Source organism: Ovis canadensis, chromosome 6 (assembly GCF_042477335.2).
Source record: "Ovis canadensis isolate MfBH-ARS-UI-01 breed Bighorn chromosome 6, ARS-UI_OviCan_v2, whole genome shotgun sequence".
In the NCBI taxonomy this organism is placed as follows: Eukaryota; Metazoa; Chordata; class Mammalia; order Artiodactyla; family Bovidae; genus Ovis; species Ovis canadensis.
In genome coordinates, this window is record NC_091250.1 from 60,709,189 (window position 1) to 60,722,011 (window position 12,823).

Genomic DNA, 12,823 nt, shown 5'->3' on the forward strand with positions numbered 1-12,823 from the left:
TGTTATTCTCATATGTGAGATGTGGCACTAAATACCTTTTGAATTTGCCCCGTAAAAGACCAAATTCAGAGCATTCATGAAAACAATTTATAGTTTCATTATACACTCTGACATGAGCACTTTGTCATTACGGACGCTCACACAAAGCAGACAGAGGATCAGCACTCCCATACCATTCGAGTCAATGCTCTTTTATGGACAAAAAGCATTACTCATATATAGTGCTTGCTTGGAACTGACTTTGTTAAGTTCAATTTCAAATAAATGAAAGGGGAAAAAGAGAGTTTTGTGCATTAGCACATTTTTTTCCTTAAAAAAAAAAAAAGTAATTGCTTAGCTTCAAAAACAAAGGGGAAAGAAAAGCCATTCTGAGATGATTTGAGTTCTAAGAGAGGACACTTCCACCTTGGATGAATCTTATTCCAGGCAGTAATGAGGTTGGAATCCTGCCTTAAAACGTCCCAGATTTTAAGACTTTGACATCGTCTTCGTGGAGGCAAATGGTTCTGTTGCCACAGTGATTTCTCCAGAGTAAAATCCCCGACGTGTAAATATCAGAGAAGAGTAGCTCAAAAACCTGAACAGCAGTGTCCTCAGGGAGGTATTGAGATTTCACAGGAAAAAATACCATTTACACACAGTTTAACAGATCTACCCTCGCGCCTTCGTTTCTTTGCCTGTGATCAGCAGCTTCAGTTGGCAGTGCTATTAGTACCAGTGGCACAAAGACAATTGCCTTTGTCCCTTCAGATCCAAATCTAAGGGCCCACATATACTCCGATTCTTCCCACTTTGGGGCAGAAAATCACAATCATGTGTAGACGTTATAAGCTGAAGCAGGCAAGGTTAGAGTCACATCTGGTCTATTGAAGGCAACCAGGTAAGGTCCACCACTTACTGGCAAAGTGGAATTCAAGTTCCCTAACCTTGAACTGCAGTCTGTGAGGGTCCAAGAGAGAAGCCGTTTCTCTCTCAAAGCATGACCCACACTGGGCCTTGGAAGCTGTAAAGAACAGAAGTAGACACCCATCCCCTCTCTATCTAAGACACTTGGTAGAAAACAGGCACAGAGGTGCCTAAGACTCAGGGATCAAGGATTTGAGGAGCAGCATTGCTGCTGTTTGGTTGTCTTTAGGGTGTGGAAAACAAGACAATTATAAATTTCATCAAAGCATAAGAAACTCATTCTGTATAAAGATGAAGCCACTTCAAGAAAAGTATGGTCTTGAGAAAGCCACTGCTGGATGGTTCTTTCTTCTGCTTACTGTGGTCTAGAATGGTGAACTGCAAAAATGTTATTCCATGTCATTTGTTTCTATCAGCAGAACAAGCCTTAGGCTTAAGCCTTATTTATAAAATAGCTCCAAGTGCTGTCGCTCTGGCTGAAGACGGGACACCTCCTCTGTAGTTCTGCCACCTTGGTGCACTGGCATCAACCAGAGCCCTGCTCTATGTTACCCTGGGATGCTTGTGAAAATGCAGATTTCTGGGCCTGGGCTCAGACTGCTCACCCCCAGCTCACATATTGCCCAAATCGTCAACCTCTGGTGGTTGGCTCAGAAATCTGCTATTAGCACATGGCACAGGTGATTCTTACTCCACGTGTACTTTGAAAACCCAGGCTCTGGAGGCCTCAGCTTCACACTGTGAAGTCAGAAACAATGAACATAGTCTGGAGAGACTGAAAGGCCAGCGGCAGGCCAGAATTTCCAGACAAGCCTGTCTCAGGGCCATTCAGGGCTGTCTGAGCCCCCTTTTTATAGCACAGAAGGGTTCTGAACAAGTACAAGTAGGGACCATATTTTACCATCTGGCCAAAGAGCTTCTACATGCAGTCTCATTAAAATATCAATAGAAACTATGGGAGGTATATGGGAGTGGGGGTGGGGTGGGGTGTACTGGGGAATGGGACGGAATTTCTCATTCTTCTAAAATGGTAACAGTTTAGTCCCTGTGGTAGCAACTGCTAAATTGTCCTATTTCCTGTCCCTCCAATTGAAAACAAAAAACAAATGACAAAAAGGAAAGAAAAAGGTGCTGAAGATCCTCCTCCATGGGTCGTTCTGAACAACCAGGGAATGCACAGGTCCAGCCTCAGCCTTAGAAGGGACCAGAAATAGAACAGAAAGCGAGACAAGCCAATCATTGTGTATGGGGCGTCTCCGCTTCTAAAGGAGGATAAGTATGGCTGATGGAAGTGGTGGACAGTAGCAAACGACCAGGCAGAGCCAGGAGGCCTCCATGCAGATGTAGGTTAAGTGATGGGCTAATCATGACTTTTGGGACCCTGGGAAAGCCCCAGCAAACGGGAAACAAAACAAACTCATGCTGCCTGGGTCTGTTTCCACTCTTGGAAAATGAGCAGGGTTCCCAAGAGTGCCTCCTAACCTGAGGAACCCATGATTTCAACATCTCATCTAATATCACTGGGGTGCAGGGTGCTGGGGAAAACATTTGGGGGCAGGGCTCCAACCCAGGAGGCATGACTCACTTCCAGTGCCTAGCAATTGCCTCCTCTACCTCACCTAGGGCAGAGTTAGCTCAATGATTTCTAAAGATCACCTGCAGCAGTAACTTCAGGACAGCCACTTGGTTGGAAAGGGTTGTCAGGGCAAAGCAATAACCACTGTGTTTGTGATAACCATCTACGACAGAGTGAGAAAAGGCTAAATGTCTGCGTGGTTGTCGTTAGTACCTCTCGCCAGTATTTCTCGTTCTTCCTTACTTCCAGGCATCTGGCAGGACTGTTCTTCCCCCATTGCTTTGGAGTAAGGCAGAACCATGTAACTTGCTTTATACAGGAAAGGGGAACCGGAGGACTACGAGTCAGTTCCAGGATGGATGACCCCAAGCGTCAAGGTATGAATCACCAGCACAACTTGGATCATGGAACCACAGCAGACAACTGCTCTGAAGTCATTTAGGTCCACAGAGTAACCTGTGTGATCCAGAAATAAACTTTTGTACCGTTAAGATACAAAGATTAGGGGGTGTTTATTATCAGAGCACACCTTAGCCCATCCTGACTAACACGATCCAGAGCAGAGTATGAAGGTAGCCAGATTGGGGAGATCAAATCTGCCCTGCTCTGTGCTTCTAGTGAGTTACCACAATGATGATGAGGATTGCTATTATCACTATTATTATTGCTGTTAGCAACAACAAAACCATAGTTTTATGTCAAATGCTTTCCATGGATGATCTCCTTTAATTCCCACAGCACTGCAGGGGGGTTACTGTGTTATTTCAATGTACATTTCCTAAATGAGAAAGTGAGACTGAAAGAGTTTATGTAATATGCTAAGGGTTTAATAGAGCTAGAATCTGAACCCAAGTCTTTGTATAGCCAAGCTTGTGAAACCCCAATTTCTGACAAACCAAGCATTCCGTGAAAAAACAATCAGAATATTCATGGAGTTGGTTACTACATCTAGTTGGTATTTTCAGCATAGGGAAACTAAGAAAGGGGAATTTTAAATTTAGCTCCTTTTATGTTTAGAATCTCTTCACCCACCCTCTTCTAAAACTAGATACAAGGGCTGAAGGAAGAAGGAAAAAATAAACAAAGAATTCATGAGCATCCCTCTCCTCTGCTCCTTGTGAAGGAGCCAAGTAAAGGCAACAAGGTTTCTATCCACTTAAAGGAAATGGGATAAGACTAGAGGCTGTTTTCTCGAAAGGCTTGGTTGCAACAATTTTCTATAAATTATAGTTGGTCTCAATCATTCATTCAGGCAATACTTTCTGGGTGTCTTGTATGTGTTAGGCACCAAGCCAAACATTTGGTCTCTTAAATGGATAAATGATCCTGGGGATTTTGAGAAGGAAAAGCATGATACCTGGATAATAAGACATAATTTCCACAATCCCTTATGGGTTTTTCTGAAACGCCCAAAGTTTTGAAAACTGAAAATGTGTTCACATCTTGTTAGTGACCTCAGCTGATGTGAGGGTTTTTACTGTCTTATGCCACTGATTGTGAATATTCATACATTTGCTGAAGACAAATCAATGTGTTTGATTATTTGCTGCTGCCCAGAAGTCTACTGGGGTTGATACACAATATACACTTCACTTACTGCATTTCCTTTCAGATGCCAAAAATCCTGCCTCAGAAACATATCTGGGGGCCAAGGATATCAGATACAGAAACTGCCTTTTATTTTAAAGTCACCCTTGCAAATCTCTATATAGTCTCGAAGACACACTTGTGACAAAAATCAAATCTTTCTCAATTAATTATCCAAACCTAGGACATTATTAGATTTTTATTTCCGTATATAGGCAAGGAAAAACTGAAAATACGTTACATGCAGTACATGTTCAAGCTGCCACAATGCTTACATGCCTATTCCCATCACCTCATAATGCTTTTATTCTTGAAAATTAGCACGAACACTGGAGCAGGGATAAGCCTCCCAGATAACCCAAGTGACTTGCCCAATTGCAAAGAACAAGGTTCCCAGCTGCCAGCATCTTCCATAACAGTGTCTTCCAAATTGTGGGTCACAATACATCAGTTTGTGTAATGAACTCAATTCAGCTGCTACCCTCATTTTCTTTAAAACAAAAACAAAACCAGAATAGAACAGAAAATAGTGTGAGCCCATGCAGTAAAGGTAAGTATTATTTCATGAAACGTTTGTCTGTTAATATGTGTGAAGGAACAAACACACTTTCTATGCATATTTTCAACATATTCTGGGACTGCCATTCTAAAGTTTGGAATTGACTTTTCTATAACAAGTTACTCCGTACATTTATTCATTCATTCAACAAATATTTAGTGAAAGACACTAAGAGAGGCAAGAATGGAGCTGGGGGGTAAAGCCATTATGTAATAGAATTAACCAGTTCTTTGGGGTTGAGGTGCAACTCAGATTAATTAATACCTGCTCTGCCTACCTCAGTGAGATTACTGGCAGGTTGAAATGCAAGGTATGATATTAATATTTGGCTTTGGAAACATTATCAAAATTGAAGGTATTATTTTTTTTACAGCACTTAAAGCTTACAAAACATTTTCCCAGACACTCTCATTTGATAGGCAACATTATATGACAATTTTAACAAAAACTGCTTTCCCCATTTTATAGACAAGATAGCTGAGATTGTCTTTTTCAAAGTCACAATGCTAACAACTGTCAGCTCAAACTAGGGCTCTTAATTATAAATTTCAGATTCTTTTTAATATTCTGTATTGGTACCAATTAAATTATTAGCAATTCCACAAATCACCTCTCTTGGGTCAAACCATATTTTTAACAAGACACTCTTAGAGATAATTGTGTAACTGAAAACAATACATTTTATTTCATGGTATTTTGAGACCCTGTTTGGAAGACAGGCAGCCTTCCTGGGGCTCTTTCTTTTTTAAAAAATGTATGTATTTATTTTAATTGCAGGCTAATTACTTTATAATATTGTGGTGGTTTTCGCCATACATCAACATGAATCAGCCATGGGTGTACATGTGTCCCCCAATCCTGACCCCCCCCCCTCCACGCCATCCCTCTGGGTTGTCTCAGAACGCCGGCTTTGAGTGCCATGCTTCATGCATTGAACTTGCACTTTTACATATGGTAATACCCATGTTTCGATGCTATTCTCTCGAATCATCCCATCCTCGCCTTTTCCCACATAGTCCAAAAATCTGTTCTTTATATGTGTCTCTTTTGCTGTCTTGCATATAGGGTCATTGTTATCATCTTTCTAAATTCCATATATATCGTTAATACACCATATTGGTGTTTCTCTTTCTGACTTACTTCACTCTGAATAATAGGCTCCAGGTTCCTCCATCTCATTAGAACTGACTCAAGTGCATCCTTTTTTATAGCTGAGTGATATTCCATTGTGTATGTGTACCACAACTTCCTTATCCATTTGTCTGCCAGTGGATATCTAGGTTGCTTCCATGTCCTGGCTATTGTAAACAGTGCTGCGATGAACACTGGGGTACACGTGTCTCTTTCAATTCTGGTTTCCTCGGTGTGTATGCCCAGCAGTGGGATTGCTGGGTCATATGGCAGTTCTATTTCCAGTTTTTTAAGGAATCTCCACACTGTTCTCCATAGTGGCTGTACTAGTTTGCATTCCCACTAACAGTGTAAGAGGGTTCTCTTTTCTCCACACCCTCTCCAGCATTTATTTTTTGGATAGCAGCCATTCTGACCAGCATGAGATGATAGCTCATTGAAGTTTTGATTTGCATTTCTCTCATAATGAGTGATGTTGAGCATCTTTTCATGTGTTTGTTAGCCATCTGTATTTCTTCTTTGGAGAAATATCTGTTTAGTTCTTTGGCCCACTTTTTGATAGGGTCATTCATTCTTCTGGAATTGAGCTGCATGAGCTGCTTGTATATTTTGGAGATTAAGTCTTTGTCAGTTGTTTCATTTGCTATTATCTTCTTCCATTCTGAAGGCTGCCTTTTCACCTTGCTTATAGTTTCTTTCATTGTGCAAAAGCTTTGAAGCTTAATTAGGTCCCATTTGTTTATTTTTGTTTTTATTTCCATTATTTTGGAAGGTGGGTCATAGAGGATCCTGCTGTGATTTATGTCAGAGAATGTTCTGCCTATGTTTTTCTCTAAGAGTTTTATAATTTTTGGTGTTACATTTAGATCTTTAGTCAAGTTTGAGTTTATTTTTTGTATGGTGTTAGAAAGTGTTCTAGTTTCATTCTTTTATAGGTGGTTGACCAGTCTTTCCAGCACCACTTGTTAAAGAGCCTTTTCTCCATTGTATATTTTTGCCTCCTTTGTCAAAGATAAGGGGTACCTAGGTGTGTGGCTTTATCTCTGGGCTTTCTATCCCGGGGCCTTTTCAATCGCGTTTCATGGGGAGTGGCTGAAGAGGTAGAGGCCACCTACAGTCCTACTCACTGTTCAGCCAAGCCCATGTCCCCAAGAGCTCTGCTAGTGGAGTGTCAGATGATGGGCAGTTCCCCACACTGGGTTATTTACCAGCTGAATCGTGGGCATAAGACACTTTATTTTTCAAAGAGCAGTGAACTCATAATTGTCTAAGTCGTAACTCAGGCCTAGCCCTCTTGACTAACTCCAGTTCCACCCCTAACAACCCTGCATCAAGGCAATCTCGTTCAGTCCAATGACTTTCACTGTCATCTCTGTGCTGATTTTACCCAAATTGGTACCCAGCTCAGACCTCTCTCCTGTATTCCTGCTCTGCTATCCAATGTGTGCCTCTATTTGAGCATCTTAGGGGCATTTTAAATGAGCCCTTGATATTCTCTCAGACCTGCCCTCCTCCAGACCTGCCCTCTTGGTAAACCAAACCATATTTGGTTTTCCATGAAAACCCTGGACTCACCCTTGCCTCTTCTCTTTCTTTCCCAGCCCTCATGTATTCATCAGCAAATCCTATGGGTGCTATCTTCATAAGACATATTGAATTCAAATGCTTCTCACCCACTTCTACCCCTATCATCCTCCTTCAAGTCACCATCATCTCTTGATTGGACTGTGGCCCTAGCCTCCTATTTCTACTTCCTCATTCTACCCACCTCTATTTTCCAAATAGTAACGAGAAAGATGCTTTTCAAATGAAAGCACATGGTGACATATGGTGGTTCAAAAGCTCGCATCACACTTGAAACAGAGTCCAAAGTCCTTCTATTCCCCCTTGCGCAGGGCTCTCCATCTTCACTGGTCTCCTTGCTAGCTTTGACCACATTAAGCCTATTCCAACCTCAGGACCTTTGCACTGCCCTCTGCTTGGATTGCGTGGCTTCTTCCCTGGCTTTATTCAAATTTCTATTGTCACGTCTCCTTCTTAGGAAAGAGATTCTCAATCTCCTTATACTGTGTTACCTTCCTTCATAGTACTTACCACTTGACCTTGAGTTATAGGACTAATTATTTATTTACTTGTAACATCTCCACATCTATAGCAGCAAGAATGTGATGTTTCATCCAGATCCCCAAAGCTAAGAACAGTACATGGTACATGGCTAATGAACGAGAAAACTTAATCTTACTACATCTTCAACACATCTGTGACCCATGTGATACTGAACCCATTTTACAGATTCTCAAACTTATAGCTAGTGAAGACCTCAGGGTGTCATTATATAAATGAGGAACCTGAGACTCAGAATAGTAAATTGACTTATCCAAGGCTGGCAAGTAGACGCCAGAGCTAAAATCTAAACTGAAGATTCTTCTCATTCCAAGTTTAGCACCATTTTCACATTACCTAATTAAGGCACATGTTCCTGGCTAGGGAGTCACAAATGCCTATAGACTTAGAATTGTGCCTAGTACTTTTATAGTAATAATAATTATTACTATAAGAAAAGAGATAATAATAGATGATAGTAAGTAGCCTCATCATCATTCATGAATAGTTACTAACTATATAATATGTTAAATATTATAAAACAGCAAAAACAAAACTCCCAGAACACAGAGAAAAGCAGTTCAGAGTAACAGCTGATAGCATGGCAGAAAAAGCTGGAATGCCTATATTCAAATCTTGGCTTTGCCACTCACTAGTTATCAATTACTCAGCCTCTCTGTACCTCAGTTATACCATTTATTAAATGAGCATAATTAAAGTATCTTCACAGGGCAGATGCGAGCACTGAAAGCACTTGCATGTGTAAAACATTTAAAATAGCAAGTGCTGTATCCACCTTCATTGTTATTACTACTATTTTTTATCATGAGCCAAGTGATCAAAGAAGGTACTCAAAGAGCTGGAGGAAGATGTGAACGTCTGAAATGGATTCTGAAGAATAATAAGTAGATGGATAAATTTTGTCTGGGGATAGGTGGAGCTGTGACAGGAGTGGTGATGGGAAAACAATACCCCTAGCAGGGAAACAGCCACAGAGAAACACAAAGGTGAGCAGCAGGAAGACACATTGTCAGCACAGCGAGCAGCACCCAGGGCTGGCTCCAGTGGAGGGGCGGGGATAAAAGCTGTGTGAGATGAAGACGGAAGCAGAGATAGATGCTGGCCCGGTCAGAAAGGGCCTGGAAGTGTTGCTGACGAGTTCAGATTTCATTCCTTCAGCAGGCAGGAGCCCCAAGGGTTTCTGCATAGAGGAGTGACATTAAGAATCCTCTTAGAAAGACAGTTTTGCTCTGACAGCGTGTGGTGTACATTATCTTGGACTCTGCAGCTTGGGTAGAACTGGCTACCAAGCTCATGGGGGAGGGGAAGGAGCTGCGGTTCGGGGCCCCCACTGAAGACACACCTCTGAATCCTGTTTTGATCTGAACTGTCAGGCCTACAAAGAACACACTGGCTTTGCTATTTCTTAATGTGGGGGGTCTGCGATCACCTTACATAATGCAATATTGATAAGCAAGGTGCTACCTAGGCAATCAGATGCATGCATGGGCTTAGCCTCAGCCTTAGCAGCTGGTATCACAATCACATGAGGGGATGGGAACTGGGTCACAAGGCCACCCAGCCATGCTCCAAAGGGCTGAGCTGAACTGGGCACTGGCAAATGCCCCACTTTCCGGTCATCTGGGTGGGGCCAAGGGATATACACTGGCTTCTCCTTAGGCCCCCATTTCCGCTCTTCAGTCAGGGTGTAATTCTGCTTATCAAGTTCATCTGTGGTGTACACACCAGGGATATTTGCTCTCTACATCAGAAAAGGCAAGTTTGTTTTCGGAGAGGGGAAGAAAAAAAAAAGTAGTGTTCTTTGAATGTCTACTATATGCCAGGCACTGTTAGGAGTAAGAAGACCTTTATTTGATTATAAGAGTAAGTGGAACAGCCATTACTGAGTGAAAATTACTATTTTCCAAATCATGCTCAAAGCTCTGCCTTAAACACTTTTTTTTAACCCTGAAATAGCTTGTTTGATCAGCCCCATTTTAAAGATAAGGACACTGAAGCCCAAAGAGGTTAATTTATCCTTCATCATGAAGGTCATAAGTAGTGAAGGCAGACTGTTCTTTGCCCATATCTGTTAGGAAACTTTGGTTTCAGGCAACAGTAATCCACACTCTTTCCTAGGAATGTGTTGGAAGGATGAAAAAGTGAAAATGAAAGTGAAAGTCACTCAGTCGTATCTGATTCTTTGAGACCCCCATGGACTGTAACTTGCCAGGATCCTTAGTCCATGGAATTCTCCAGGCAAGAATACTGGAGTGGGTAGCCTTTCCCTTCTCCAGGGGATCTTTCCAACCCTGAGATCGAACCCAGGTCTCCCACATTGTAGGCAGATTCTTTACCATCAGAGCCACCAGGAAGCTCAAGGATACTGGGACTCGTGGAATTGGTAGGAAGACAGAGAAGACTTGGAAACAGGCAGGCAGTGAGATGGTTCCGGAGGCTGGAAGCAGGGCCAGGACCCACCAGGTCTCAATGCAAGGAAGGTCGGGTAAGAGGTGACTGAATAGGGTGGAAATGAACTCCGTTATGTTTCAGATTCTTTACGTCTCAAGTCAAGCGTGTTTCCAACTGGCCTAAAGCTGATCACGAGTCATTCTGGGCCCAGGGGACAGGACACCCAGACTGTATCCCTCTGACCTGTCTAGACTGTATCCAGTGGTAACACCTTCCAAATTGGGGTGCTGATGAGAAAGAGAAATGAATGCAGGGAAGTGAGAAAACAGCAAGTGTTCACCACAAATAATCTAGTGTTGGGCAGCTCCCCGCAGGCCTACAAGACCAAGTAAAGACCCTGGAGTCAGCAACAGAGACATCAGTGGTTTAACGGATGGGGAGCTTACTCATCTGAAGCAAGGTCCTAGAGCAACACCCCACGGTGTGTAGCAGATGGTGGGCAGAACTTAGTGACAGGCCTCGTTCCAGGGGGAGGGGAAGACTGCTGGTTATAGAGTGAAGTGATGTCAGGTTACCAGGGAAACTAGCACAGGCACACATAAGACCAATCACTAGCTGGGGCCTGGGGCAAGTATGTAGGAAGGTCAGTCTGGTGAGAAAGGTGTAGGTGAAGTAGGCACTGGTCAGGCAGGGGTTGTACAGAAGGCAAGAGAACAGGCATCTTGAGTGGCCTAACCATACATACACCTAAGTGGATGCCTTCTATTGAGCTGATTTCTCAGACTCACTAAGGTTCCCCTTCTAGTGCTTCATGAATGAAGGTTGAAAAAGAAATGGTGGGCATTAAATACCAACTTTTATTTAAAATAATCTTTGAGCCTCTACTCAACACACACTCACACAAATACATACATGGTGGTGAAGTTTACACAGCTGCAGGAGCACATGAACCTACCAACTGGAGGGAGGAAGTATACCAAGTATACTGGGTGATCAGTGAGACACGGATGGAATAAACTTGGAAAAATATGCCCAGTTTTTGGCATGTATATTAGATACCATGAAATGTTTTTATTATCCTCTCAAAAATAGATTTCTTTTGAATTGCGTTTCAATTACAATTTTAAAGCAGAGCTCATAGCTCATTTGTTGATGTTAATTCATGCCCCCACGCAAATACTTGAAGGTAGCTTGTGCTTCTCATCTTAAGAACTCAGACCCACAGTTTTCATCACTGAGTGACTTTTATCTGCCCATTTACTGTTATCTGCAATAAAGCAAGTCATAATTGCTACAAGGAAGATCATAATGATTAAATGACTATCTGACATACTACATTACTATTTGGATGGCTTTACAACCAGATAACGGCTGAGAGAGATGAAGGTAGCCGGGGTGTCAGGGAGGGGACCTCTCCACCAAGTGACCCTCTCTGTTAAACAGTGCCTCGTGGTCCTTGGCGGCTTTTACTGATGGGATTGGGTTAGCTCTCTCTCATTAGCCGCTACAAGAACATGGCCTGCTATTCCAGAAAGGTTTCTCGGCGTGATGATAAACACACATGGCTGAAGGGTTCATGTCTGGGAATAATTTAGAAACTTCTCAAGAGTGCACTCACTCTTTTCTTAGAGGGATTTCCTTCCCTGGCCCCCCGCTGCACTTTACTCTGCTATCACCATCTTCCTACCCTACCCTCTCTCCCCTATCCAGGAATACCTCCTCCCCATCCACTCAGCAGTGCCAGGTAAACAGTAGTCAACAATCAACATGACTTCTCCAACCTCAAATAAGCTAGTCCCTCCATTCCCAGAATTCCCAGTGATTTCTAGCTGGGATCATCATTTGTTTGCTCACCTGTCTAGCCCAGGTACTGGTCCCTTTGAAAACCATAAATCCGGTACTGTCACTCTTCTTTAAAAATATCTTTATTAAAGGAAGTGGCAAACAAGAGCCCTTCGATATCTGGCTGCAATCTACTTCCCTGACTTTCCCCACCAGCCATGGGTCTATCAAGTCCCACTTACTGCTGCCCCATACTCGCTCTCCCTCACCTCTCTCTTGTCTGCTCCTGGACCCAGCTCACAAGTCCCTGACTGGGAAGCCCCCTGCCATCCCAGAGCAGAGTAAGAGCTGGCTCCTGCCAGTCACACAGCATTGCGGGTACCCCTTGATTAGAGCATCATATGTTGCATCACCATCACCTGCCTCCCCACAGACTGAGGCCTCTTTGCAGTCAGAGTCCACCTCATTCACCTTCGCTTCTCCAGAGCCAAGCACAGCACCCACAGAGTGGGTGCCCCCCAAATATTTGAGAAATAAAGGAATTTCAGTTCCCATGAATCTAAAAAAAATACACATTGTCTATAAGTATGATATTTGTAATACAAAATTTTAGTAAGATAGCCATCAATTTATTATTAAACCTAAATCTCTAAATCCCATTTTAGCATCAAGTTTAGGGGGAGAAAAAGACCAGTTTTACATAAACTTGATGTGTACAGAGAGGGCACATAATAGCTCCTATAGAATTATCAAAATTTTTGTATTTA

At 42.6% G+C, this 12,823-nt stretch overlaps 1 protein-coding gene across 1 annotated transcript in view; it reads right to left on the reverse strand.

Annotated features, from left to right (window-relative positions):
- Positions 1-12,823, reverse strand: part of CCDC149 (coiled-coil domain containing 149) — a 116,712-nt gene that overhangs the window by 72,160 nt on the left and 31,729 nt on the right. The gene's annotated exons all lie outside the window — the stretch shown is intronic.